General features: G+C 49.7%; 1 protein-coding gene and 1 non-coding gene across 2 annotated transcripts in view; one reads left to right on the top strand and one right to left on the bottom strand.

Moving 5' to 3' along the window:
• ATP2B2 (ATPase plasma membrane Ca2+ transporting 2) overlaps positions 1-26,315 on the top strand; it is a 365,210-nt gene that overhangs the window by 99,709 nt on the left and 239,186 nt on the right. The gene's annotated exons all lie outside the window — the stretch shown is intronic.
• LOC136168120 (small nucleolar RNA SNORA40) lies at positions 17,027-17,153 on the bottom strand. Its single transcript, XR_010663270.1, has one exon. It is a non-coding gene; the product is annotated as a small nucleolar RNA SNORA40 (small nucleolar RNA).

The following is a 26,315-nucleotide window of genomic DNA, read 5'->3' as shown; positions in this document are numbered from 1 at the left end:
CACATGACTGTCAGAGTCATGTGGTCATGACCCCCAAGAAGAAGATCTATTCTCAGAAGGCATAGAGCCCTTGGTGTGTGAGAACAAAAATGTTCATAAGGTTTGTCTCTAAAGTTTCCATATTCACGGGGGGAAAAGAATGAAGCTGTGTGTCTTTGAGTGCCTGAAACTTTTCCAACGGAAAAGCATGAAGCTGGGGTGTGCAGAGTCCCTGTGGGCAGAAAGAAAATTACCTCGCCCAGATGTCTGCTCCACCACTTTTCTGGGCAACTTGATGTTATTTTAATTTTGGAGAATTTCGATCATGTCAAAAAGTCGTATAGAATGGCAAAGCTACATATCCTTGTTACCTAGTGGCAGTAATTACCAACCATTGAGTAATCTTTTTCTTAACCATTGATTAATCGTGATGCATCTCCTCCCATCCTTTTCCCTCCCTCCTTCTACTGTTGCAGTGACACAAATCAGCTGGGTGGCAGAAGTAATCACCTCTCTGAGCCCAGTTTCCTAAGCTGTAAATCAGGGCTGATAGTGACATCAAAACCACAGGGCATCTATGGAAGATGAAGAAAGAGAAAGATGAAGTCCTGACCGTGATTGTTCTCAGTGTGAGTTCTCTCTTCTTCCCAGTCTCACTCCTGGTTGAGTGATCAGTGTAAACTTGGCCTTCAAGTCTCCTTCTTCACGTTGAGGTTCTCAGATCTGCCTTCTGCTCACAGTTAACCTCTCGTGCTGACTCACCTTCTGGAACTTTGTGCCCATTATTCCAGTTACCCCTCGCCTTGGGAACTGAAGTTCTGATCTGTCCTGATCTTAGGGCTGAGGAAGGTGCCATGGAATTCAGAGTCAGGAAACATGGATGTCTATCACCCTAGTTACCTGGATTTCGCCAGTGCAGACCTCAGCTTCCTCATCTGGAATAGCACTGCCTTCATGTATAAAGTGCTTTTGCAAAATTTAAGCTGTGAGGATTGTTACAGTGTTGATATTCTGCCCTTCAGTCCCTTCAGAATAAGCCTTGTAGAAAGGGATTGTAGGGAGCAAGGAAAACAGAAGTGGAGCAGGAGAAGCCTGAGATCAAGAGAGGATATGTGTTTGAGATGGGCTAGAGTACAGCATGCTCAAGAACATGATGGCGATGACCCAGTAGAGGAGGGACAAGAGGATGATTCAGGGGAGAGGAGAGCAGGAGTACCCATGGAGGCTAGCTCCTGTGTGAGGCTCACTGTCAGTGGCCCCTGGTCACAGAGGCCTTGGGACTCAGCTAGCGTGTTTGCACCTTATCCTGAAATCAGTGAGGCCACTGGAGAGCTTTGAACAGGGGGGCGGTGTGGTCATGCCTGCCATGGGGAGGGAAAGACTGCTTGAGAAGACCTCCTGAGGAGGGTTGGAGGAATTCCAGGGAAGGGGGCTCTGTCTGCTCCTCACTGCCTCCCAGAGCTGAGCTGTCTGCTGAGGACAGTCACCAGGGATAGCGAAGCGCTTTTGACCCTTCAGCAGGAAGCCCTTCTTGGCCGGTGTCACCGCTTCACAGCTTGTGAAGCGCGGAGACCAGGTGGGAGGGAGTCCAGCAGCTGAGCCTTAGTGTCACTGGGCATGGCCAGCTGGCCTTTGAAGCCTGGTCCCCAGTCCCTGAGTCCAAAGCAGGTGCACGCACATGCTTCAGATGCCCCTCTCTCGTGAGGCCAGGACTGTGAGCACAGCCACCTCTTCCTCAGCCTCACTGGTTCCACAGTGGAGGAGGCAGCATCAGGGCCGCACACAGGAGAACCTGCAGGACCCACTGCTCCCAGGGGCCGGGGCGGCTGCTGGGAGAAGTCCCAGGCTACGTAACGGTGGGGAGAGCGAATCCCTCTCCACCTCGGGGTGGGGAAGATTGGGCTTCCAGGCCAGCCCACCAGCCCTGGGTGGTCCAGGGGAGGAAGAATTAGTCCAGGGGTGGTCCTAGAGCCTACAGCAGGCTAACATCATTCTAGAAGGGTTTTTTTTTTTTTTTATTTTTAGGCATTAAGGTATAGTTTTCATGCAGTAAAATTCCCCTGTTTTAGTGTACAGTTCTGTGAGTTTTGACAAATGCATACAGTTGTGTAGCCACCTTGGCACAGAGGACTTCCCTCACCCCGAAATTCCCCTGTCACTTTGTAGCCAGCCTCGCCCCCGCCCCGCACCCCAGCAACCACCAATCTGTAGATGCGCCTTTTCTGTAACAGTGTATGACGGAATCATACAATACTCAACCTTTGACCCTGGCTCCTCCCACTCCACACAGAGATCGTGACTCTGTCATTTCCATCAGCGGTTCGTTCTTTCCCAATGCTGAGTGGTATTCCATCATCAGGACTCTCTGTTTATCCAGTTGCTCAGTCATCCCTTGAGAGGCATTAAGGCTGTTTGCAGGCTTTGGTTGTTATAAATAAAGTCAATTTATTTTTGCATAAATGTAAGTTTTTCTGGGATAGATACCTGGAAGTGGGATTTCTGGATTGTGTGATAGATTTCTGTTTAATTTGTAAGGAACTCTTCAGGTCTTTTTCCCATTTTATACCCCTACCAGCAATGGATGTGAGCTCCAGTTGCTTTTCATCCTCACCAGCATTTGGTATTCGTCATTGTTTATTTCTTTGCTTATTTTTAGCCATTGATAAGTACTGGGGGCCTTATCAAGTACCTCCTAAGTGCTAGGCACTGAGCCAGGTGCTTGATGCACAGTATCTCATCAAATGCTGGGCATTCTGCAGGTTTGGAGACTGAGGCCCAGAGGAGTCTCCAAGGTCCCGCAGGACAAGAGCTGGCCCAGGGTGTGGAAATTCCACCGTGTGTTCCAAAGCTCGGCCAGTCTGAGAGGTTCTGCCTCGATGTGGGACAGTATCGACACTCGCTCACACCACAGGAAAACGGGTTCAGTCCCAGACTCACCTCTCCCTCCGCCCTCCCCAGCGGTCATTTCTTGCCCTCGCTGCCTCCTCTGATGGTCTGTGAGCCCTCTGAGGGGCTGCATCCTGGTCCTGTCTGTATCTCCAGGCCTGGGACAGACCCAGCAGAAGAGTGAGGCAGGTGGTGTGTGAGGTCCCGCTGCAAGGCGGAGACCCACCCGAGGAACCTCAGTCCTTCCCTGGATTCCAGCAGCCTCCCTGGCCACTCTCGGCCCCTAGAGAGGGAGCCACTGGGAAGGAGCTAGAGGGCAAGAAGACCAGGCCAGGCGTGGACGGCTCTGTCGGCCGGACCCTCTACGGGGACCCACCCTGAACTATGCCAACCCCCAGGTCCTCCCAAGATCAGGCCTCTCACTGCCAGGCCCAGGGCCCCCTCCCAGGTCTGTGGGCCTTGTTTCCTCCCCTGCTGCCCCGGCTCGTGTCCCGGAGACTCGTCAGGATCTGGGAAACTTGCTACTGTCTCTCAGTCCCTCCTAATATTAATACACAGGCTCACGAGGTACTGCCAGCCGCTGGCAAGGGAATCTGATTTTTTTGGAATCTGACTGCATTGGAGTGTGAAAAAGGAGGTTATTTCCTGTTGGGTCCTTTTTTCCCCCTCCTTAATAGTTATTTACAGCACTTAACCTCTCTGAGCCTCACTTTGTCTGTACATTGTTCGTTGCTCAGTTGTGTCCAGCTCTTCACAACCCCATGGACTGTAGCCCGCCAGTCTCCTCTGTCCGTGGGATTCTCCAGGTAAGAATACTGGAGCGGGTTGCCATGCCCTTCTTCAGGGGATCTTCACAACCCAGGGGTCGAAGCCAGGTCTCCTGCATTGCAGGCGGATTCTTTACTATCTGATCCACCAGGGAAGCTGCGGACATAAAAGCTGAAGCATCTGTCCCTCTAAAGATTGTGGTGGAGATGCAGTGAGGTGACAGTGAGTTGCTCAGCAGAGGGGCCTCAGAAGCAGCGCTTGTGCTGGGTGAGAGCAGTACTTTGCAGCCCCTTTCTCTCCTGCCTCCATCTCACTCGAGTCTCACCGTGGCCCTCAGAAAACGGTGCCAACTGCATGCTTAGGTCATAGAGTCTCGCTTCATGAGTCACAGATGGCAGTCACGGTGGGAACCTGTCAATGCAGACAGACAGCAATGGTGACCTTTATTTGCTTCCCACCTATGGCCACAGAATTCACATTAAAGGGGGGTCTGTATCAAGGTATTTAATTTTATAAAATTACATGTACACACACATGCACTTATAGAAAATAAAATGACCTCTATACAACAACAACAAAAAAGGAAAACAGTGCCAAAATCCCCTTAGGACATTCATGCCAGGAGGTGACCAGCCTCACCTTATCCCAGCCGTGTTTCCACATCTGTAAAATGGGAATGTTGAACACAACAGTGTCAACCAGCCGCTCCTGCTCTAGCAGTTCCCTCCTTTCCAGGTTCCATTGTCCTGTTCCTTCTGTAGGGCAGGGAATGAGTAGATGTGATGAGGGGGCTCCGGAAGAGGATTTGGGGGCTTGGTGCCCAGTGTAGCCAGGAGACACAGGGCCTGAGACCATTTCCTCCATGGTGGCACGCATGGCTGTTGGGCTGGGTGAGGCTGTGCAGAGTTAGGCAGAGGGCTAACTCTGTTCTTCTGGGCTCTGCCATTGAATCAAGAGTCAGGGGCACACCTAAGTGTCCAGCCGTGGGAGTGGTAGTGTAGATTGTCAGAAGTGGGGCCACACAGTCGTCAGAAGTGTGTCTCAGGACTTGGACGTTGGTTCACAAATACTGATGAAAGAGCACTCTTAGGCACACAAGGCAAGGTACAGTGTAATCCTTTTGAAATATCTGTCTCCTCCTCTAGACCGTCAGGTCTCAGTGGGGTGGTTTTGCATACTTCACCTCCTGCCCCAGGGGTATTTGGTAAGTTCTAGAGACATTTTTGATTGTCATGACTGGCGAGGAGCTACTGGCATCCTGTGGCTAGAGACCAAGTCACGTGGCAATAGCCACGACAGAGAATTACGCAGCTCAGCTGTCCACGGTGCCGTGGCTGAGGGTCCCTGCCCTAGCCCAGGGCCTCGCCGGAGTCCAGTGCCTCACACAGCACCTGGAAAGCAGAGAACCTGCAGTATGTCGTCTTTGGATGCAGAGAGTACTCCTAAATGTACCAGTGACGTGGTGGGGTTACCCAAGAGTCCTGCTTTCCTCTTTGCTTGTGTGCATTTTTATTGATTTCTTTGTGATTCTTCATAATACTGTCAAGCTATTTTCTTTCTTTCTTGGTAGTGTTTTTTAACTTATTTATTTTTAATTGAAAGATAATTGATGAGGGCAGGGGGGTGGAGGAAGGAGAGGGTGAGATGAATGGAGAGAGTAGCCTGGAAGCTTATACACTACCACATGTAAAACAGATAGTCAATGGAAATTTGCTGCATGACTCAAACTGGGGCTCTGTAGCAACCTTGAAGGGTGGGAAAGGGTGGGGGCGGGAGGAAGGTTCAAGAGGGAGGGGACATATGGCTAATTCATGTTGATGTGTGGCAGAAACCAAACCAATATTGCAATGCTTATCTATGATTTCTAAAAAATCTCCCACTCTGGATTTGCAGAGTTTGTATGATGAAAACTTTACTTAAGGAAGAAAAAGCAGGATCATGTCAGAAAGGCATAACATGTGTCCTGAACCATATAGTAATTGAACTCATTCATTCGTTTAAACAATGCTTATTGGTCCCCTGGTATATGGCAGGCGTGGTTCTAGTAAGTGGGGTGCAACAGTGGAGAAAAAAAAAACCCAGATAAAATTGCTCTCTTGGAGCTTGTGTTCCAGCAGAAGAAAACAATTAAGGACTTAACGTACAAATATGTGATATTTATAATACAACAGAATAGCTGGTGTTGACATGTGGGATGAGCAGAGGTAAGGCAGGGCAGGGACAAGGCGTGATGAAGAGCTGATGGGAGGAGACCTCTCAAGAGGTTGTGACTTTTGAACAGGGACCTGAGTGGAGCCAGGGAGCAGGATATATGAACCCAGTGTGGACATCTTATGTGTTTAAAGCAGAAGTTCCACTTCTTCTCTGGAAGGTCTCCGTCACACTCGGAGAAATGGCAGGACTTCTTATTTTGGAAGTGCAATCCATCAAGATGCTCCCTCTGACACCTCTGAGGAGAGGCTGATGGCATTTTCTTCCTCTGCGAAGGACCGGAAGAATGCACAGTTACTTAAAGACTGGACCTTGGAAGGTGGGGACAAGGTTCTCTCGAGGACCCGCAGAGGTTCTCTCCCTGGGGAAGCAGTCTAGAGTTCCAGTCCCACTGCCTGCCAGCTCTGCGACCTTGGGCAGGTTACTTAAACTCTCTGAGCCTCAGCTTGCTCATCTGTAAAATGGCAGTGATAACGCCCGTGCCCTGGGGTGATGGAGACTAGGGAAGCTCTGCCGTGCATCCTGGCACATGGAGGTGCCCTTCCTCCCTCTGTTCCCAGCATCCTTCTCTTGCTCTTACTGGTAACATGAGTTGAGGGGCCGAAGGTTGCAGATGTGAGCCAAACAAATTCTCCAGCACCACTCTTTGAATAACGGCAGCATACAGACATCCCTGAGCAAAGGCGATGATGCCGTGGTTTTGAGCAGAAGTGCAAGTGCCACCATTTGTCTTCTTTCAACATGTCTCGGGCTAATAAAGAGAACTGCGAAGGGAAAAGCCCTGCAGAGGAGGAAACAGTCTGAGTGACGGTGCCGAGGGAGTCAGTGAGTCGGCAGGTGTTCAGTGGGTACCTGGTATTTTCTGGGTACACTCTTAGATGCTGGAGGTACCCCGGCAAACTAAACAGAGAGGACGGAAAAGATGTGTTCTCATGGAGCTTACACTGTTTTGGCAGTACAGAGGTGTTAGATGCATAAACAAATAGAGAAGCCAGATTTGAGAGTGATGTGATAGAAGGTGATGGGGAGGCAGCCTCAGGCAAGGCAGTGAGGGAAGGCCTCTGTGAAGAGGAACGTTGGCGTTGGATCAGAATCCTGGGAGGGAGACAGGCATATCTGGAGAAAGCGGTCCAGGCAGAGGGAACAGCAAGCGCAAAGATCCTGTTTGCTGTTGTTCAGCCGCTAACTCATGTCCGACTTTTTGCAACCCCACGGACGGCAGCATGCCAGGCTCCCCTGTCCTTCACTGTCTCCAGACCTTGCTCAAACTCATGTCCATTGAGTCAGTGATGCCATCCAACTGTCTCATCTTCTGTTGCTGCTTTCTCCTACTGCCCTCAATCTTTCCCAGCATCAGGGTCTTTTCACATTAGGTGGAGCTCCAGCATCAGTCCTTCCAATGAATATTGAGGGTTGATTTCCTTGAGGATTAACTGGTTTTTACCTCCTTGCAGTGTACAGGATGCTCAAGAGTCTTCTCCAGCACCACAGTTCAAAAGCATCAATTCCTTGGCTCTCAGCCTTTTTTATGATCCAACTCTCACATCCGTACATGACTACTGGAAAAACCTCAGCTTTGACTAGATGGACCTTTGTGGGCAAAGAAATGTCTCTGCTTTTTAATATGCTGTATGTTTGTCATAGCAAAGCTGTGTGCTGGTGTGGGGGAAAGAAGGCAGATGTAAAGAGCGACTGAGGAGGAGAGGCAAAGAGGAAGCTGGAGAGGTGAGAAGAGCCAGACCAGGAAGGGTCTTGCAGGCCACGGAATGGCTCTTGCACTGGATTCTAAGTATAGTGCAAAGCATTGGAGAGAGATGAGCAGGGGAATAACATGATTTAATCTGTGCTTTGAAAAGACCCGTTCTGCTGCTCTGGCTGCTGCAGCCGGCTGGGTTTGAAGGCTAGAGAGAGTTGCAATAGACAGTGGTGGCTTGGACCTGGATGTGGCTGGGAGAAGGTGGGAAGGCTCTAGTTTGGGATACATTTGGAGATGGCACCATTGGGACTTGCCAAGGGATTGGGTACGAACACTGAGAGAATGAGAGGAGTCAAAGATGGTTTTCAAGGAGTCAAGGAGTCAAGGCTTCCTGGTTTTCTGCTGAGCACCTGGGAAGGTGCCTGTGGCTGTTTGCCCAGGTAGGGAGCCCAGAGGAGAAGGATTGGTGGGGTGGGGTCGTTTTGGCATGCGTGTTAGTTGTCCCAGCCTTGATGCCAAGTAGGCATGTGGATGGTATATGTGGAATGAGGGGTGAGTGCTGGGAAGTGATGGAATGGAAAGTTAGAGCCTTAGGATCACCCAGCAGTAGGAAGTAATTAATGGGGGTTAAGGCAAGATGTTTAGGGAGCATAGCCTCTGGGAACCATGGTTGTGAGACCATCATGTGAGTATCAGCCACGAGCTAAACGTCACCTTCTTTCTGGAGAGAGTGGCCAGCTTGACTCTACACGGTTTTTCAGGGCTTGGATCCGTGTGTCTCTGGCTCTGTGGTATTTGCAGATTCCACTGGGTACACAAGGGCCCACATATCAGGAAGCCCATAGCGATGCAGGGGTCGCTTGAGGAGCCCCCATTTGGAATCCTGTAGGCTCTCTCAGGGGCCTCCCTTGTGGCTCAGCTGGTAAAGAATCCACTTGCAATGTGGGAGACCTGGGTTCAATCCCTGGGTTGGGAAGATCCCCTGGAGAAGGGAAAGGCTACCCACTCCAGTGTTCTGGCCTGGAGAATTCCATGCACTGTATAGTCCATGGGGTCACAAAGAGTCGGACCCGACTGAGTGACTTTCACTTTCACTTTCAGGTTCTATCAGACCAGCAGAAGGGGAGCAAGAAAAATTGCTAGGGAAAGCCCTGTCTGAATTCAAACCTCCCAGTCCAGTGGATGAGCTGGATCCCTAGACACACCCTCCTGCCTTGCGGGACCTCCTCCAGTCATCAGACCCCTCGGAGGAAATGCCAGGCCAGCCTCACCCCTGCCCGCGGGCCCCCCCGTTCTCTCCCGTCTCCCCACAGTAGCCTCTATTCCCCCCTATCTGCGGGCCCCTCCTCCCCACTGCCTCCTCTCACCGTTCACCTGCCCAGGGCCTGCTTTTCCCTCAACACCAAGCTCACAGCTCGCTTCCCGGCAAGTCCCTTTGGTTACCATCCAGCCGTCCCATCCACTGCAGGAGGGCCGTGGCTGAATCTGTCCAGTTTGCTACTGTGTCTCCAGGGCCCAGCAAGCAGCAACTTGGCTTGGCCCGGGGCATGCTGACTTGGATTCCCCGAGCAACTGCCCTCGGGGTCCCAGCCCCAGCTGCTCCGCTCGTTTCCAGTCAGTGTGGAGGGGTTGCTGGCAACCGAGGCTTGGGGACCCTCGTGGCTCCTGCCCAGCTCACGACGTGACACTCTGCTTTCACACTCGTGGCCCCTCAGAGTGGAGACAGAAGACCCAGGTGGATCTGAACGCCACCAGAGACAAATCCTGTTCCCCTTATAACTTCCTGCGGCCTCGGTTTTCCTCATCTGTAGATTGGGTTCCCTCACAGCGGGGATTTGACGAGGTCGCATTTGCAAAGCTGCCTGATACTGTTCATGAAACACGTTGAACACAACCTGTATCTTTTGTAGTTAGTCACCTGCAGTGAGAAATCCCTGGGGACTTCCGTGGCGGTCCAGTGGCTAAGACTCCTTGCTCCCAGTGCAGGGAGCCCAGGTCCAATCCCGGGTCAGGGAACTAGATCCCACATGCCACAGCTAAAGATCCCACATGCTACAACTAAGACCCAGCACAATAATTTTTTTTTTTAAAAAAAGAAAGAAAAGAAATGCCTGAATAAGAGGTGGAACAGGAGTTTACAACCGCAGAATCTCTCACTGCAAAGAGTTGAATATGCTCACACTGGGAATAAAGAGGGTCAAGGAGGCCTCCTGGGCATGCTGTGGTGCAGACCCAGCATGCCCTCAGCATTGGTGTGGCAGTCCAGGAGGCGCTGAAGGAAATGGCTCGTTAGTGGGCAGATGGGCAGATGCTCCTCTATGTATTGTTCCTTGAGCATTTGCACATCAGTGTTTCATTGCCACCCCAAGCATCGATCAAACTGCAGTCCTCTCAGCCATGGGGCTGTGCGTGACGGGACCGAGATGTCCCCCCTTCTCGTGGGGCTTCAAGACGCCCCACAGTCTTGATCTCATCAGGTGCTCCTTTGGTCCAGTAGTCTGGCGAACCAAGGTGATGAGAAGAAACACACGAGAGCCGTCTGAAAAAGAAGAAAATAGGTGAAGCATGCGCTTCGTTTGAAAGCAAGCAGGTTTGCTGAAGACTGTGAGCCTGTCACAGACCAAAGTAAAGCTGGTTTTTACGATTATTCGTTAAACATTTATGAAATATCTACCATGTGCCTGGCACGGTGGCCCGAGAGAAGTGCCAGGTTACGTGAGGCAAGGGGCACCATTCATAGGAAGGCAGTGGGGGCTGTGCGGCGGCTTCCCCACCACTCCTGAGCCGCTGTCCCACCCTAGTGCTGACCATGCAGCATCTGTAACCACGAGCCCTACAGGGGCCTTCATGTGGGTCCCTGCATTGCAGCCGCTCTTCGTAGCCCGTCACACTCCAGCACCCCACCCTCCTGTTGGTTCTTCAATCACCAGGCTCCACGCTCCCTCTGCCCTCATCACTCTTCCCCAGATCTTACAGGACAGGTTCCTCCTCCTCATTCCATTTGCATTGCAAACATCACCACCTCCAAGAAGCCCTCCCCCACTATCCTAATACCCTCACCCCGACCGTGCACACAGGGGTCCCATTTTCCCCTTTGATTTTCTCCAAAATACGTATAATCCCTTGGAATGATCTCATTGGCTTATTTATTCATCTCCACATTCATTATCTGTCTCTCTACTGGAAAGTAAGCCCCAGGACTTAGGACCTATCCCCGTGTCCATAGGGGAGTAGGTGTCCCTGTGTATTTGCTGAATGAAAGAAGATGCAGGATCTCTGTCTGAGGACCACCTCCCCGCCCCCAGGTCCACAGACAAGCAAGCAGACCAACGGGTGTCAACTTGGATGTTTGATCAACAATCCACAAATTCTCGTTCCCACTTTTAGCCCCCTGGATACCCATAGCAGCTTCTACAGCAACTCTGGAGCCTAGCTTCCGGAGAAAACAGTGACCCCAAAAACAAAGGATTTCTCCCTGGACCTGGTTGCAGCTTTGGAATGGGGAAGGTATTTTTAAATGTTCTTGCAAGTGCCAGAGTGTGTCTTGTTAAAAATAAGGTTTGTGTTCATTGAAATGCCGTTCAGGCTCGCCATTCTGCGGCAGTGTTTAAATTAACCACATCAGGCACTGTGAATTCCGAACAGCCCGTGAATCATTTGGAGGCGAAAAAATTGGGAGTTGATATTTGCTGAAGCCAGATCTTCTCTATGTTCTGTGTTTACCTAGCGAACCTTTCTATAGCACTCGCTCTGTGCCAGGCAGTTTGGTGTGCCTTGCGAATATCAGTGTCTCTACCTTTTCCACCAGCCCATGGCGTTCCCCATTTTACAGTTGAGAAAGTCAAGTCACGGAGTTCACTTGCTCGCCCAAGTTCACATGGCTCATGCCCTTGGGGGAGTTCCCACCAACATTTTGGCCACAGGGAAAACCTTGCTTATAACCCGCCCTGCCGAAGGGTACCCAGCTTTCACTTCTGCCCTTTTTAGGAAATTCGGAATCCTCGCAATGCCTAGGTAGGAATTTCCTGCAGCATGTCTCTCCTCCTGTGGACTTGGCAGCCTTTTGGGGCCCGGCAGACAAATAAGCATCATTTCAAGAGTGTCTTTCTGTAGTCCCCAGCACCCCGGCTCTGGGCCAAGCTGCCCCAGCTGGCTCATGCCCCTGCCTTGTCCCAGTTAGCTGGCCCACCCTTCCATATTTTCTCCCCCCATCCGGCTAACTCTCCTCTCCCTGAATGACTCAGCGCAGATCTTGCTGCTTCCGAGGGCCTTCTGGGCTGCTCTGCCCTCGTTTACCCTCATCTGCAGAACTTCTCTTGGGCTTGTGGAATCTCCTTGCATCTTGCAAACTAGATTCATTGTGTTGATCTGCTTTTTGTTCAGTCACTAAGTCGTATCTTGACTCTTTATGAGCCCATGAACTGCAGCACACCAGGCTTCCCTGTTCTTCACTATCTCCCTGAGTTTGCTCCAACTGATTGAGTTGAGTCAGTGATGCCATCCAACCATCTCATCCTGCTTGTATTAATGATTAGTCTGTTCCTGGACTCTGGGACATTGGTGGATTCAAATCCCAGTACTGCCACCTACTGGATACCCAACCTTGGAGAAGACCATTCATCCCTGAGCCTCAGTTTCCACATCCATAAAATGGGCATAAAAGTGGTTCCCAAGCTCCTATAGAGCTGTTGTGAAGATGCAACAAAAGATTATGTGTAAAATCTGCACTTAATCTGTGTCAGAGTTCAGCAAACTTTCTCTACAAAGAGCCGAGTAGTAGATATTTTAGGCTTTGCAGGTCAATTTCAGCAGCACCCTTTCAACTCTGGTGCTGTAGTGTATGAACAGCCATAGACAAAGGAGAGCAACTGTGTTCAAATAAAACTTTATTTGCAAAAACAGATGGCAGTCAGATTTAACCCATGAACTGGTGTTGGTCCACACCTGGCCTTCGGAGCGGCCTTATTATCTCTGAAATGCTATAAAGATCAGAAAAGAGAAGGCTGTGACTTTCCTCCCAGGCGTGAAAGTTTTGGCCAAGAGCAGTGCATGGAGCAGACAGACAGGAAAGGGGTGGCCAGGAGGAGGCGCTGTGGAGGAGGCCCGCAGAGAGAAGCACAGGTTCCGTGTGCAGGGGTAAAGTGGGAGGGGGCCTGGCCAGCCAACCTTGAATGCTATATGCACTCCCAGAATCATCGATTTCCTGTGTAAGATCTGTTTCCTGAGCACCTGTGTGCCACATACTGTGTTGTATGGTTCTGCCACAGGAGAACAACACAGAAACCCCTGCCCTCACAAAAGCTTGGGTTCCTCCAGAGGGGGGAAACTGAGGCCCAGAACTCCCTGGAACCCCAGAGCTGGTACGTGTCCTTTAGTGTGAAGTGCATTTCCAGGGTTACTGCTGCTACAGTGGGATAAGCACAGGATTCGGGGTCTCTGACCTGGACCTGAGCCTCACTGCCCGCCCCCATCCCACCCCCTCACTTCTTCGAGGCCCATGATCTGTGCTTCCTGCAGTTAACACAGGATGCTGGGACCTTGGGCTGTCCTCACTGTTAGAGCCTTTGGGTTGTGGCTGTGTGAGCCTCCCTGGGCTTCTCTGTGACCCAGGGCACACAGAGCTCCCACATATCGGGGGGTGTTAGCGACCTCATTAAGCTTGATGGATTGATGTCGACCACATCTGTGGAGGCGGCTGGGGAAGGGGAGCACTTTAGGGTAAACTTTCTAGGGCCAAGCCTTTTTCAGGGCTGTGTAGTATTCCCTACAGGGAATACTGTTCTCCCAGGGCAGACAGAGACCACCCCTGTCCCGGCCATCCAGTGGCAGACCCTGTTCTGGGCACCTTTGCAGCCTTATCCCTGTGAGTGAGCTATGAGCCCTCCTTGTTCCCCCTTTACAGAGCAAGAAACCACAGCCCAAGAGCTTGCAAGGAGCCTGACTGCCCACAGTGATCACTGTTTGTGAATCCACCAGCAACTGCACATCCTCTCCTTTAGCCTTATCCTCAGAACACTCCCGTGATGGAGGAATGTCCCCCCCACCACATCTCCCACATGCACTCTCTCTCTCTTTCTCCCCCACTGAGTAAAACGGTATCATAAAGTGAGCAAATCTGAAGTGCACATGGATAGACTTTTCCCTCTGTTTATGCCTGTGTGACTACACACATATTTCCGGGTCCCCGGGGGGCTTTCTTCTGCCCCTTTTCTGTTGACCCCAGAGGCACCCACTGTTTTGACTTATATCACTGGGGATCATTTCCACTTACTCGAAGCTTCGATCACTAAAATCCCATGGGGTGTTTGTCTTGACTCGACTTCTTTCACCAGCATGTCTGTGAGATTCTTCATGTTGTCACGCACGGGGATGGGGGCAGCATGCTTCTTTTGCAGGGCTGTCTAATAGTCCCCTGTAGGAGTCCAGGAGATTTGTCTGTTCTCCTGTGGGTGGGCATGTAGTGTATTTCTTAATTAAGGTGAATGAATTAGATCTCTGTGAATATTCAAGTCTGTGTGTAGACATGTATTTTCATTTCCCTCATTCAGAGTGGGATTTGGGGGTTGCAGGGTAGGCATAGGTTTAAATTTCCTAGAAACTGTCAATGCTTTTCTCCAAAAAGGCCGTTCTATTTCACGCTCCTGCCAGCAACATCAGAGAGTTTTCCTGTGGCTCCATGTTCTCATCAACACTTGGTAGAATCTGTCCCTTTCCTTTTAACCATTCCAGTAGGTGTGTCACCGCACCCATTTCCTGGAAGCAGAAACCGAGGCTCACACATGCTGAGCCCTTTGCCCCAGACCACACGGCTACTGATGCCGGCACAGAGACTCGGGTTCTGTGAGATTCTGGAATTGTGTCGCAGCCCAGAGTTCAAGGTACAGAGCATGGACAGAGTGAGAGTGGAAGAGGTGTTTGAATAAGTGTTTTCTGAACACGACGTGGGTGGTTGAAAACTGGAACGCTCACCAGTGGCAGCGATGGGCCCAACTGGTGCTCTTGCCTGCTGGCACAGGGCCCTGGGTCCACGCCAGCCACCCCAGGGAGAGCCCGGGCTCCCTGGGAACTCCTCTTGTCCCCGCCACGCCGCTGAGAACGCGTCCCCGTGAGCTTGCCAGGAGAGACTGTTCTTTTACAAGCTGGCAGGATGCAGTCTGCATTCTGCAGCCCCGGGCTCTCTCGGAGTCCCCGTCCCAGGGGCTCTACTGTCCCCAGAGGCACTGATTGTTCCTCTCAGGAAAACATCCCATTCTAAGGCCAGGGGATTAATGAGCATGCCTGGGCCTCTGGAGACTCCGGGTCGGCTCTGGCCCAGCCGTGGGTTTCTAGAGCCCTGTGTTCCCCTGGGCGTGCCTTGGAAACTAAAGCTGGGGCCTGAGACAGCAGAGGTCTGAGATCCTAGGCCAGCTTTGCTCCTGTCTTGCTGGGTGACGTCGGGCAAGGTGCCTTTCCTCTCTGAGCCCCGTCACTGTGCATAAAATGGAGAGACTGACTAAGAAGTCGGAGAGGCTGGGCTGGCATCTGGGGAGCGAAAGCCTGTCTCAGGGTTTCCTCTGGCAACCTGGTGGCTTTGACACATTTGTTTATCACTCAGTTCAGTGCTTCTCAAGCTCTAATGTGCGTACGATACTCCTGGGGATCTTGTTAAGTGCAGATTCTGATTAGTGGGTTTGTTCTGAGCACCTGGATTTTTTCTCAAGCTCCCCAACTGATGGTGCTGCTGGTCTGAGGGCCACGCTTTGAGTGGCAAGAGCCCAGGAACTTCTCTCCCAGTCCATGTGTTTCTTTAAATCATGTTTTTTTGAAACTTAGATTTCTCCTAAGCAGTAACATATATGAACCACTGGTTTGAGGTACCAGGCATGTCTTTTGCCAAATACACAGTAAAATGGTCATGTTGCATGCTCAGTCACTTCAGTCGTGTCCAACACTTTGTGACCCCATGAACTGTAGCCTGCCAAGCTCCCCTATCCATGGGATTTTCCAGGCAAGAATACTGGAGTGGGTTGCTGTGGCCTCCTCCAAGGGTTCTTCCCAACCCAGGAATCGAATGCACGTCTCCTGCATTGCAGGTGGGTTCTTTATGGCTGAACCACCAGGGAAGCGCTAAAATGAACGTGTTAACTATGAGTATGAATATGGCAACCCTCCCCTACCCTGCTGAGACCTGTTTATTTTTTTTAATGAATATCATAAGTTTTGTCAGGTTCCTTATGCTTATGACCTAATTTAATCTTTAAAACATCATGAAAAGTAGATAATTCTTTTTAAATATCTTTTCTCTTTGTTATCCAAGTAGTATAGGTATAATGAAACTAAAGACCAGTTTGAAATTAGAGATAAGGAAAAAAAGAAAATATAAATCACCCCCAGATTTCACTCATATCTCAAATGGGAAATTGAGGCACACCCCCAGACTGACTCGTCTCGGGCCACACAGTGGGCGAGTCCCAGGGCTGGGGTTTGGATTGGGGCTTTCTGGTGCTTTTCTGTGATCCCACACTGAGGTAATAAAGCAACATTATAGAAGTTTTTTTAAATAGAAGAAAAAGTATGACCACGATTGTATTTTGCCTTCCCCTCTGGCCTTTTCCTTATTCTGTTATTATGCAGATAGAATTATGAGGTGTGACCAGTTGTTTTCCTCTGATTCATTTCTCAGTGTTCTCATCTGTAAAGTGGGGATGATAATGGAGCGGACTCCACAGAGCTGGGTTGGGGGAGGAATGGGGTCCTGCCGGCAGAACACGGGGCCCAGTACCTAGTCAGTCAGGTGCAAATGCCCTTCTGCTGTGGATGTTCAACTGTGATTCTAAACCACCACATCCTAGGACATTGAGTCCATCTACTCTGATTTCTGTGTTGCTGGGCGACAAGGGGGCCTGTAATTTTTTGTTTTAAATAATTCGGTGATGAACTAGATTATGGCCACCTGTTACATTCTGTGGCTGCTTCCAATATCCAGTGGAAGAGATGCTGTATGCCAAGGTTGAGGAAGAGAAAGGTGAACATTTATTGATCACCAGTGGTGTACCTAGTTTTAGGTTGGATACATTTACCCTTGTCTCCTTTAATTCTCAGGAGTCTGTGAAATTTACTATACCCATTTTCCAGATGAAGAAAACTGAGACTCAGGCAGAAAAAATAATGCAAAGAAAATAGCCTGCTGTCTATTAGCTAAGAATCTTGATTAAGTGTAGTGCCTCTTTTCTTAGTATGGCACTTTTCATTTTTAAATTTTTTGATTAAGATTTATTTATTTACTTGGCTGTGTTGGGTCTTGGTTGCAGCATACTGGATCTTTGTTGCATCATGCAGGATCTTTCGTTGTGGTACCTGAGTTTAGTTGCCCTGTAGCATGTGGGATCTTAGTTCCCCAACCACGGATCAAACCCATGTCCCCTGCATTACAAGGTGGATTCTTAACCACCAGACTACCAAGGAAGTTCTAATATGGCACCCTTTAAAAAAAACAAAAAACAAAATCATATTCCTTCTCATCTGTGTCAAAACTCATACTGAACAATGAGTTCTGGGTTGCAAAAAAGGATTTATTTTTGCACCCATCTATAAGTCTTTGTCCACAAGTTAAATAAAAACAAACACAAGTGCTATTAATACCAGTATAGCACCTTTAAAACAAAGCAAGCACCCAAACTCCTTGCAGGCCTTTGCATGCTAAGTTGCTTCAGTCATGTCCGACTCTTTGCAACCTTAGGGACTGCAGCTTGCCAGGCTGCTCTGTCCATGGGATTCTCCAGGCAAGAATACTGGAGTGGGTTGCCATGCCTTCCTCCAGGGGATCTTCCCAACCCAGGGATTGAACCCACATCGCTTATGTGTCCTACACTGTCAGGTGGGTTCTTTACCACTTGCGCCGCCTGGGAAACCCAAGGAAATAAACTCCACGTGCCATCCGTCATCCTTTGAGAGTAAATCTAGGGATGGTTCACCTCTTAACCTTCTCCCTTCCTAGGACAGGCTGGAGAGGGCCTGGGGGCGGGGAGGGGACTCAGTTATGAAAGCCTAAGAGACAGTGGTAACCACTGTTGGAGGGAGGGGTGGGAGGTAGGGACGTGAGGAGGCCAGGGTGGCTGTGGGTCTGGCATTTGAGAAGCCAGGCTGTCCTCTCACCTCTGCACCCCTCTCTCTGTGACCTTGAAAGTGAAAGAAAGTGACAGTGTTAGTTGCTCAGTCGTGTCTGTCTCTTTGCAGCCCCATGAATTGTAGCCCACCAGGCTCCTCCATCCGTGTGATTCTCCAGGCAAGAATACTGGAGTTGGGTAGCTATTCCCTTCTCCAGGGGATCTTCTTGACCCAGGGATCAAGCCCGGGTTCTCCTGCATTGCAGGCAGATTCTTTACCATCTGAGTCGCTGGGAAAGCCCACAGTATGACCTTGGATGAGCCCACTGGCCTCTCTGAGCCTCAGTTTCCCCACCTTCTCAGTTATCCTGCAAGGGATCTTTAGCTCTGACAGTTGGTGAAGTTTTTAACAATAAGTTGAAGCCAAGTATTTTCAGTTGTTTTCTTTCTGTGTTCTCAGTTAATAAGAATATAGAGAGCTTGGGCTGAGGCCTCCTTCAGGGAGCTTTCACCTGTATTTTGTGCATCTGTGGGCTGTAGGCTGTGTTCTGCACTAAACAGAATCCCATTCCAAGGAAAGAAAGGGGTCTGGTTCCTGCTTGGTGCTTCTGAGGGTCTCCCTGAAGCCCTGATCCCTGTGATGATGTATGGTCTCTCTCCTCCCTCACCCCTAGAGATGAAAACAGCAGACAATCTCTAGACTCCATCCCCAGCAGGCTGTGTCCACCATCTGCCCGGAGACGAGACCTTTTCCTCTTGGGAATAGTGCAAGCTGGTCGCATGCTCAGCTCAAAGTCAAAATGTTAACAGCAGTGGCCAGAAGAGCTGGCATTTCCCGGGCATGCTCTGCACCAGGCGTGGTGCTGGGTTCCCCATACAGCCCCTCCTCTTGCCCTCTCAGGGGAGAGGCAGCTGTCATGCCCCTTTTGCAGGGCAGCGACTAGGTCCAGAGGGGCCAGCACTTGCCAGGCCCCAGAGCCTAAATCCGGCAGTCCTGTTCCAGAGCCAGTGCCCTTGGCCACCTGACTGGACTCATGAGACTCAGAAGGGGCCGCAGAGCTGTCCGGGGTGGTGGGAAGGCTGCCCAGGGCTGGAGCATGCGAGCTGGGCCCTTAAGTGGGCATCTGCCACGGCCTGGGGGGAGGAAGAGCCGACGCCATGGTGGCTGGAACTCTGCAGTCTCAGGGAGCAGGGGTGGTTGGAGACGCCAGTGGAAAGTGTGATGAAGGCTCAACCCAGGTGGGAGTGGTGTCAGAGGCCGTATTAGAAGGGCGTGTTAAGTCAGCAGAAGAAAAGGTCTGTTTGGGAAAAACCCCTGGGCTAGTGTGGTCTGAGAATGCCCGCAGCCGGACAGAAGACTGGACGATTCTGCTCTCAGGAAACTCAGGAGCCCCCAAGGAGACAGCCACTGATGCTGCCATGTCAGCGTCTCCCAGGGCACAGCCCACCTTCAGTGAAGCCCACCCTCCACTGATCACCCCCACCCCACAGAGCTCCCTGGCAGCTCTTTGTCCTTCTCCCCTAAACGGAAATAGACCTCCAGGCTCAGCAGGCATCTGAAGGAGGCAGGGGCCAAAACAGAGAGAAAAGAAACCAAGAGGCAATAGAGACGATGCAGGAAGCAGAAGATAACTGCCAGGAGCCGTTGTAATTAACTTCTCGGAGAGGTAAATATTGCATCTGTGAAATGGAGAGGCAAGAGAAGGACCATTTGGAGAACAAAAAGGACTCTTGGAAACCTGCTTCTAATGTTGCAGAAAGGAATATTTCAGTGCGATTTGAAATGGGGAGAAACAGTCAGGGTCTGGCCGCTGCATGGATGTTGGGGGAAGGGCTGGTAAGAACAGAAGAGGCTTCTGAGCTTGACCAGGTAGGGCTGGGAAGAGCCCGTATTTGCTGAGCAGTTCACTGAGGAAAAGCAGGTTGTGGGAGGACAATCGCAAATTCATTTTATTTTTGTTTGTTTATTTGGCTGCCCCATGCAGCTTGCTGGATCTCAGTCCCCCAACCAGGGATTGAACCCCGGGCCATGGCAGTGAAAGCCTGGAATTGTAATCACTAGGCCACCAGGGAACGCCCACAGATTTATTTTAGATGAGTTGGGCTGGAGGGGGATCCAACAGCAAAGCAGCAGAGGGTTGAAACCCAGTGCGAGGAAGCCGTTGCCGTCAGTTTGGAGCATGGCCCCTCATGGCGCGTCTCTATCTCAGCCAGCTGTTCTCTGCTTTCTTTAAAAAAATTTTTTTTGACATGTACACCCTACGATTTATTTATTTATATTTTTGGCTGTGCTGAGTCTTCATTGCTGCATGCGGGCTTCCTCTCACTGCAGAGACCAGGGGCTACTCTCTGGTTGCAGTGTATGGGCTCCTCGTCGCGGTGGCCTCTTGTTTCAGAGAATAGGCTCTAGGTGGGTGGGCTTCAGTCGTTGCAGCACAAGGGCTCCCTTAGCTGTGGCTCGTGGGCTCTAGAGCGCGGGCTCCGTGGTCGTGGAGCATGGGCTTAGCTGTGCTGCGGCGTGTGAGATCTTCTTGGACCAGAGATCGAACCCGTGCTCCCTGCATTGGCAGGCGGATTCTTATCCACTGCACCACCAGGGAAGTCCAGCCAGCTCTTTTCAAAAGCAAACCCCCAACCCTGCCTCTGAGATGCTGGTTAACAATAGAGATTTCCAGGTTTGCCAGGTCAGACCCTGGAGGGTGGGAATATATATTTCAACAAGCTCCCCGGGAGTCTGATACAGACCAACGCTTGAGAACCGTTGGTCTCTGGAGTGGGTGGTAGACTGCAACACAGGGAAGAAATGGAGAAGTCAGGATGAAGAGAGTGAACAGGAAGTAGAGGTAGGTTTAAACCCAGGAGGACACTCATGTGGCACATTCTGCCATCCCAGTGCAGTGAAATTATTACTAATTTCAAAATAGCAACACTTCTTGAGTATTCAGTAGCAGAATCACTGATTCAGGAAGCAATTAACATAGACATTCAATCAATTATTCATCGCATTACTAACGTGTAGCAGTAATCAAATTGGCCTTTTAATATGTATATTTTTTCTTTTAATTAACCCTGTCCAAAACTGGAATAAAGTTCCCAAGCAGAAATATATTTGGCTTAATTAAAAAAAGAAGGCGAAGAGGGGAAAAATATTATCTCCTTACCACGTGTTAAAGGGACCCAGAGGTAGGACTGGCTCTGTGCGCTGTCTTATGTTTGTGGTCTGAGCTGCACCAGGAAGCCCCAGAGCCTGTCGGCAGGTGCCTGAGAGTGCACAGTTAGTGGTCAGATGGAGCTTTATTGTGTCCCCATCTGTGGCAGAACAGAAAGAGCGCTGGACTTGGAGTCAAGACCTCCAGATTCCAATTTAGCATCTACCCCCGAGTTCCTGAGTGACCTCAGAGTTGCCTCTCTGAGTCTCCCCTTCTCCCAACGAGGGGTCTGAGTTAGACACTTTCCAACAGTCTTCCAGCTCTGACCGTGTTCTCCTTATCACATGACCACTGCAAATGCCCCTTCAGCCTGTTAGTATGAATGAGTTTATGTCTGCTCCTTTAAGAAGTGAACAGAGAGGCCAATCACTCCAGAGTCATTTCCCTGGGGGCTTCATTGATCATCCTTGCACTGTGGCTAGAGCATGCAGTTCCACCACACACCTCCTCTTGCCTTCTAATAATCGCTAACATTTATCAGGCACTTCCTATGTGGAAGGGACTAAATTTTTTTTTTAAATGTGGTAAGATTTGTTGTTGTTCAGTCACTGAGTTGTGTCCAATTCTTTGCAACCCTGTGGACTGCAGCATTGCAGACTTCCCTGTCCTTCACCATCTCCTGGAGTTTGCTCAAACTCATGTCCATTGAGTTGGTGATGCCATTCATCCGTTTCATCCTCTGCCACTCCCTTCCCCTGCCCTAAATCTTTCCCAGCATCAGGGTCCTTTCCAATGAGTCGGCTCCTTGCATCAGGTGGCCAAGGTATTAGAGCTTCAGCTTCAACATCAGTCCTTCCAATGAATATTCAGGGTTGATTTCCATTAGGATTGACTTGTTTGATCTCCTTACAGTCATTCCAAGGGACTCTCAAGAGTCTTCTCCAACACCACAATTCAAAAGCATCAATTCCTCAGTGCTCAGCCTTCTTTATGGTCCAACTCTCACATCCATACATCCGTGGTAAGATATATATAATGTCAGATTTACCATATTAACCATGTTTTAAGTGTGCAGTTCAGTGGCATTAAATATACATTCATCCATAGGTATCCACGGGGGACTGGCTATAAGACCTACCTTGGATACCAAAATCCATATCATTGACCTTATCTGTGTTCCACATCTACAGATTCAAACAACATAGACATAGTACTATATTTATTGAAAGAAATAAGGGTATAAATGAACCCATGCAGTTCCAGCATGTTCAACTAGTGTTGTTCAAGCATCACCATCATCCATTTCTAGAAATTTTCATTTTTCCAGACTGGAATTCTTGTCTAAGAGCTTTAAGTGGGTTATTTTTATTGAATCCTCACTACAACTCTGAGAGATAGGGTCTGTTATTATCCTAATGTATCAGTGAAACATGGCCAGAGTAATGCTGTGTAACAAACAACCCCAATACCTTAGGTAGGTACAATAATAAATACTTCTTTAGCTCACAAGTCTGTAGGTGGTCCAGGAGTTGGCTGATCCAAGCTGGCTCCATTTGTGTCTGAACCTCTGCCTGGAGCCAGCAAACTCATTGAAGGGAATGTTCTTCTCATGGTGATAGCAGAGGCCCAAGGGGGCAGATAGAAGCCTGCAAAAGCTTTTAAGGTCTAGATTCCCACTGGCACCCCTCAGTCCGTTGGCCAAAGAAAGTCACATGGCCGGATGTAAAGCCCCAGGGCGAGGAATTTGACTGCACTCCTTAAATGAGAGTAATTGCAAAGTCAGTTAACAAAAGGCATGAATCCAGGGCAAGCTCAAAATGTATGGAAAGAGTAACATGGAAACTTACAGGACCATATGTAAAATAGGTAGCCAATGGGAATTTGCTGTGTGGCTCAGGAAACTCAAACAGGGGCTCTGTATTAACCTAGAGGAGTGGGGTGGGGAGGGAGATGGGTGGGAGGTTCAAAACGGAGGAGACACATGTACACCTGTGGCTGATTCACGTTGAGGTTTGACAGCAAAAACCAAAAATCTGTAAAGCAATTATCCTTCAATAAAAAATAAATTAATTTAAAAAAACTATACCCAAGTTTAAAAAAAAAAAAAAGAATGCAGGCCAGTGATACCACCTTTCATAGCTCCATTGCAGAGGCTACTAACTCCTACCTCACAAGTCATTTAAGGAGTCAGCCAGGAGGCCATGGAGGCATCATGCAGAACCCTACTGGGTGCAGAGGAGGAGACCGACAGGGCTTACTTCTTTTAGGCAAGAAGCATCCAGGGTGCATTTAAATAAGGGTGCCCCCACCACAGTGGTTTCAGCTTTCTTCAACAGTTTACAACTCCATCCAAAGCTTTTAACTTGACATTCAGTGCTGGGAGCTGGACTTGAAGGGCCCGGCCAAGTTTCTCTGGCTCTCCTACCCCTGAGTTCAAGCTTTGGCTAGACTATTTGCCGCACATCCGTGTCTGTGCCTCCGTTCACGTGGGAGGCTTCATGGAATCCACCCGGGTCCAGGGCAGGGTCCTCTCCTCCAGGCCATCTGTCACCGGGGGCTCCAGGTGGAGAGCTGGCTTCCCATGGCCTCGAGCGGCATGGTCTCTCACAGCCCATGGGACACCTGCCGCAGCTCTGGTACCCCTGCTGAAGATTCTGTCCCTGGCACCACTGGGCAGTCCTCTTGCCCTGGGCAAGGGCCTTCCCCAGCTTCTGTCCTTCTCAGGGAGCTGGGGAACCCCATGGGATCGGCACTGACCCTGGGCACCAAGTCAGCCTTGCAATAGCCTCCTCGCCCTCAGCTGGGTAACCACAGCACAGAGCTTCCAGACAGCTCTCCTTCTCAACCCCCCCGAGTTTCAGACCAAGCTCTTAGAGCAATTGAAACATGGAGAAACTCCTCTCTTTTCATTTGGGGCCTGAGATAGACAAAAAGGATGAAGTAGGCCAGCTCTCTGACCCAGAATGTTATATTTAAACTCAGCTTTGCATGTGTGCCTCAGTAATGACAGCGAGAATTTATGCTCATTAAGGACCCAGGAGCAGGGTGGGCTCAGGTGGGCCAAGTGGGCCTCTCTCGGCATAGTTGAGGGAGGGTCTTTCAGGGCTGGGTCAAGGTGGCAGGAAGTGTTACAGGGCTAAGAAGTTGTGGGAAAAGCTGGCCATCCTTGGCGGGGCAGCAAGCCCTTCGCTCCCGGCATCAGGCTGGGCTCCAGTGCGGCTGACCTGGGCCAGTTCGTGGCTCAACCCCCTACGGGGTTTCCATGCACTCTCTCCACCAAGAAACAGCCTCTGTGTTCACCTAATTTTGGCCAGAGAAAGTGAGGAATCTACCTTCTTCCCCTTGCCTGCAACGTGGGAGGAAATCAGTTGGGATAGTTGACAACTATTTCTTTGATTCAGGTGCAACTATTTCTTTGATTCAGGTGCAATCCAGGATCCATTATAGTTCCAGCCCAGCCTTCTGGGAAGACACTGGTTTCTTAAAATCCCAAACAGTGGACCACGCTGACCTCATGGCTAGGCAGAGTGGGTGGTCACCTTAGTGATGGGGCTTGAGGGGTGCCAGGAAGCTCCCCCTGCAGCACATCCCACCCACTCACCAAACTGCTACTGCCTGCAGTTCCAGCATCAGTACTTTAGTCATCAAATCATAAAATGTTAAGGTTCCAAGGTGTTAATTAGCCTTGGAACCTGTCTAATTCAGTGTCCTGGCTCAGAGTGCTTTTAGAGGATACTTGAACAGGCCCCGTATTTTAGAGTGACTTCATGGCAGAGCAGGGTTCAAGTCCAGGCGGTGAGACTCTGTCCAGTGTGAAATTCTCCATGCCCGTGTATCTCGGACTTCCCTGGGCATCTCAGTCTACCAGGGATTTTGCTGAAAATGGATATTCTAGGTCACTTGGTCTGGGGTGTGGCTTGAAATTCTCCATTTCTGAAAGCTCCCTCAATTCAGTCCTCATGACAATCCTGGGAGGGATGTTATCCCCATTTGATAGATAGGAAAATTGAGGGTCAGAGAGTTGGGTGATATGGCATGCAGAATAATAACTCGCCCCCGCCTTGGATGTCAGCACTGTAATCCTGGGAATTGGTGAATGAGTTACCTTCCAGTGGCCAGAGGGACTTTTCTGCTGTGATTAAGGATAAGGACTTTTAGGTGGGAGATTAACTTGGATTATCCAAGTGAGCCCAGTCTAATCATGGGAGTTCTTAAAAGCAGAGAACTGCTTTCTTATCTGGTCATAGATCTGCGGTAATGGAAAGGAGGTCAGAGAGATGTGACGTTTGCTGGCTTTGAAGATGGAGGAAGTGGGTATTGGCCAAGAAATGTAGACTGCCTCTAGAAGCTGGAAAAAGGCAAGAAACTAGATTCTCCCCTAGAGCCTCTAGAGAAGAAAGCAGCCTGGCTAAGATGTTAGTTTTAGCCCAGTGAGCCCTGTGTTGGAATTCTGACCTATAGAATTGTGAGATAATGCATCTGTGTAGTTTGAAGCCTCTACCTCTGTTGTAATTTCTTATGACAGGAACAGTTAGAAAAAATGCAGACTTTGGTGCCCAGAGTGGGTTGTTGCTTTAAAACGTACCTAAAAATGTGGAGTGGTTTTGGAACTGGGCAGTGGGCAGAGGCTGGAAGAGTTTTGAGATATTTGATAGAGGGGGAAAAAAATGTAGTTTGCCTAGACTCTACTGTTAGTAGAACTATGATTATTAACAACTTAATTAGTGTTGACCCAGGGGAAAAAAGGATCATATTATTGGAAACTAGAAGAAAGGGGATCCTTGTCAGAGGGGACAGAAATATTAGAAGTGTTATAGCCATGCTTTCCGGGAAACAAACTCACTCAGAAAGACAATGCAGATAGTGGAGTGCAGTTTATTACACCGGCGGGCCCAAGGCAGAGTCTCCTCTTAGCCAAGGGCCCCGACTAGCATTATGTGAAAATCTTTTATACCCCATGTGTAGGCATCCAAACCCACCAGCCCAAATCCCTTTAGGCTTACAAAGGAAGGGTAAATACAATCACAATAACCCCATCATTCACGTGTTATGTGTTCAAACAGTTAATAATCAATAAGCCCGAGGTTATATTCCAACCAGTTAATAACCGATAAGCCTGTGGTTACATTCTGATAGATATTGTCTGAGGCAGGGGTGATTAGTGTCTGTTTTCTCTTAACCTGGATGTGATCTTCAAGATTCCCCTGCCCAGAGGGGGTCTTATCCTTCCATTGTCATTCCCACAGGCCTAAGCACAGAGTTCAGAGTCCATTAGAGAGGTGGCCTAGCACGATCAGCATGGACAGGCCTGAGATGGAGTCCAGGCCCTATGAATTCCTTCTTCAGAAGGACTATATCCTGCAGTTTTGTGGGAAACAGAACTTATAAATGATGAGTTTAGGTATTTAGCTGACATTTCCAAGCCAGTGTAGAAGGTATGGTTGGCAGGGATCTTCCTGTTGCTTATGGAAAACTGTGAGCAGAAACAGATGAATTTGAGAGAAGAACTGTTCAACAGATAAAAAGAAGGACTTGATAACT

This window comes from Muntiacus reevesi, chromosome 4 (genome assembly GCF_963930625.1).
Source record: "Muntiacus reevesi chromosome 4, mMunRee1.1, whole genome shotgun sequence".
Classification (NCBI taxonomy): Eukaryota; Metazoa; Chordata; class Mammalia; order Artiodactyla; family Cervidae; genus Muntiacus; species Muntiacus reevesi.
The sequence above is the reverse complement of the archived record's forward strand: the minus strand, read 5'-3'. Positions and strand labels throughout refer to the sequence as shown.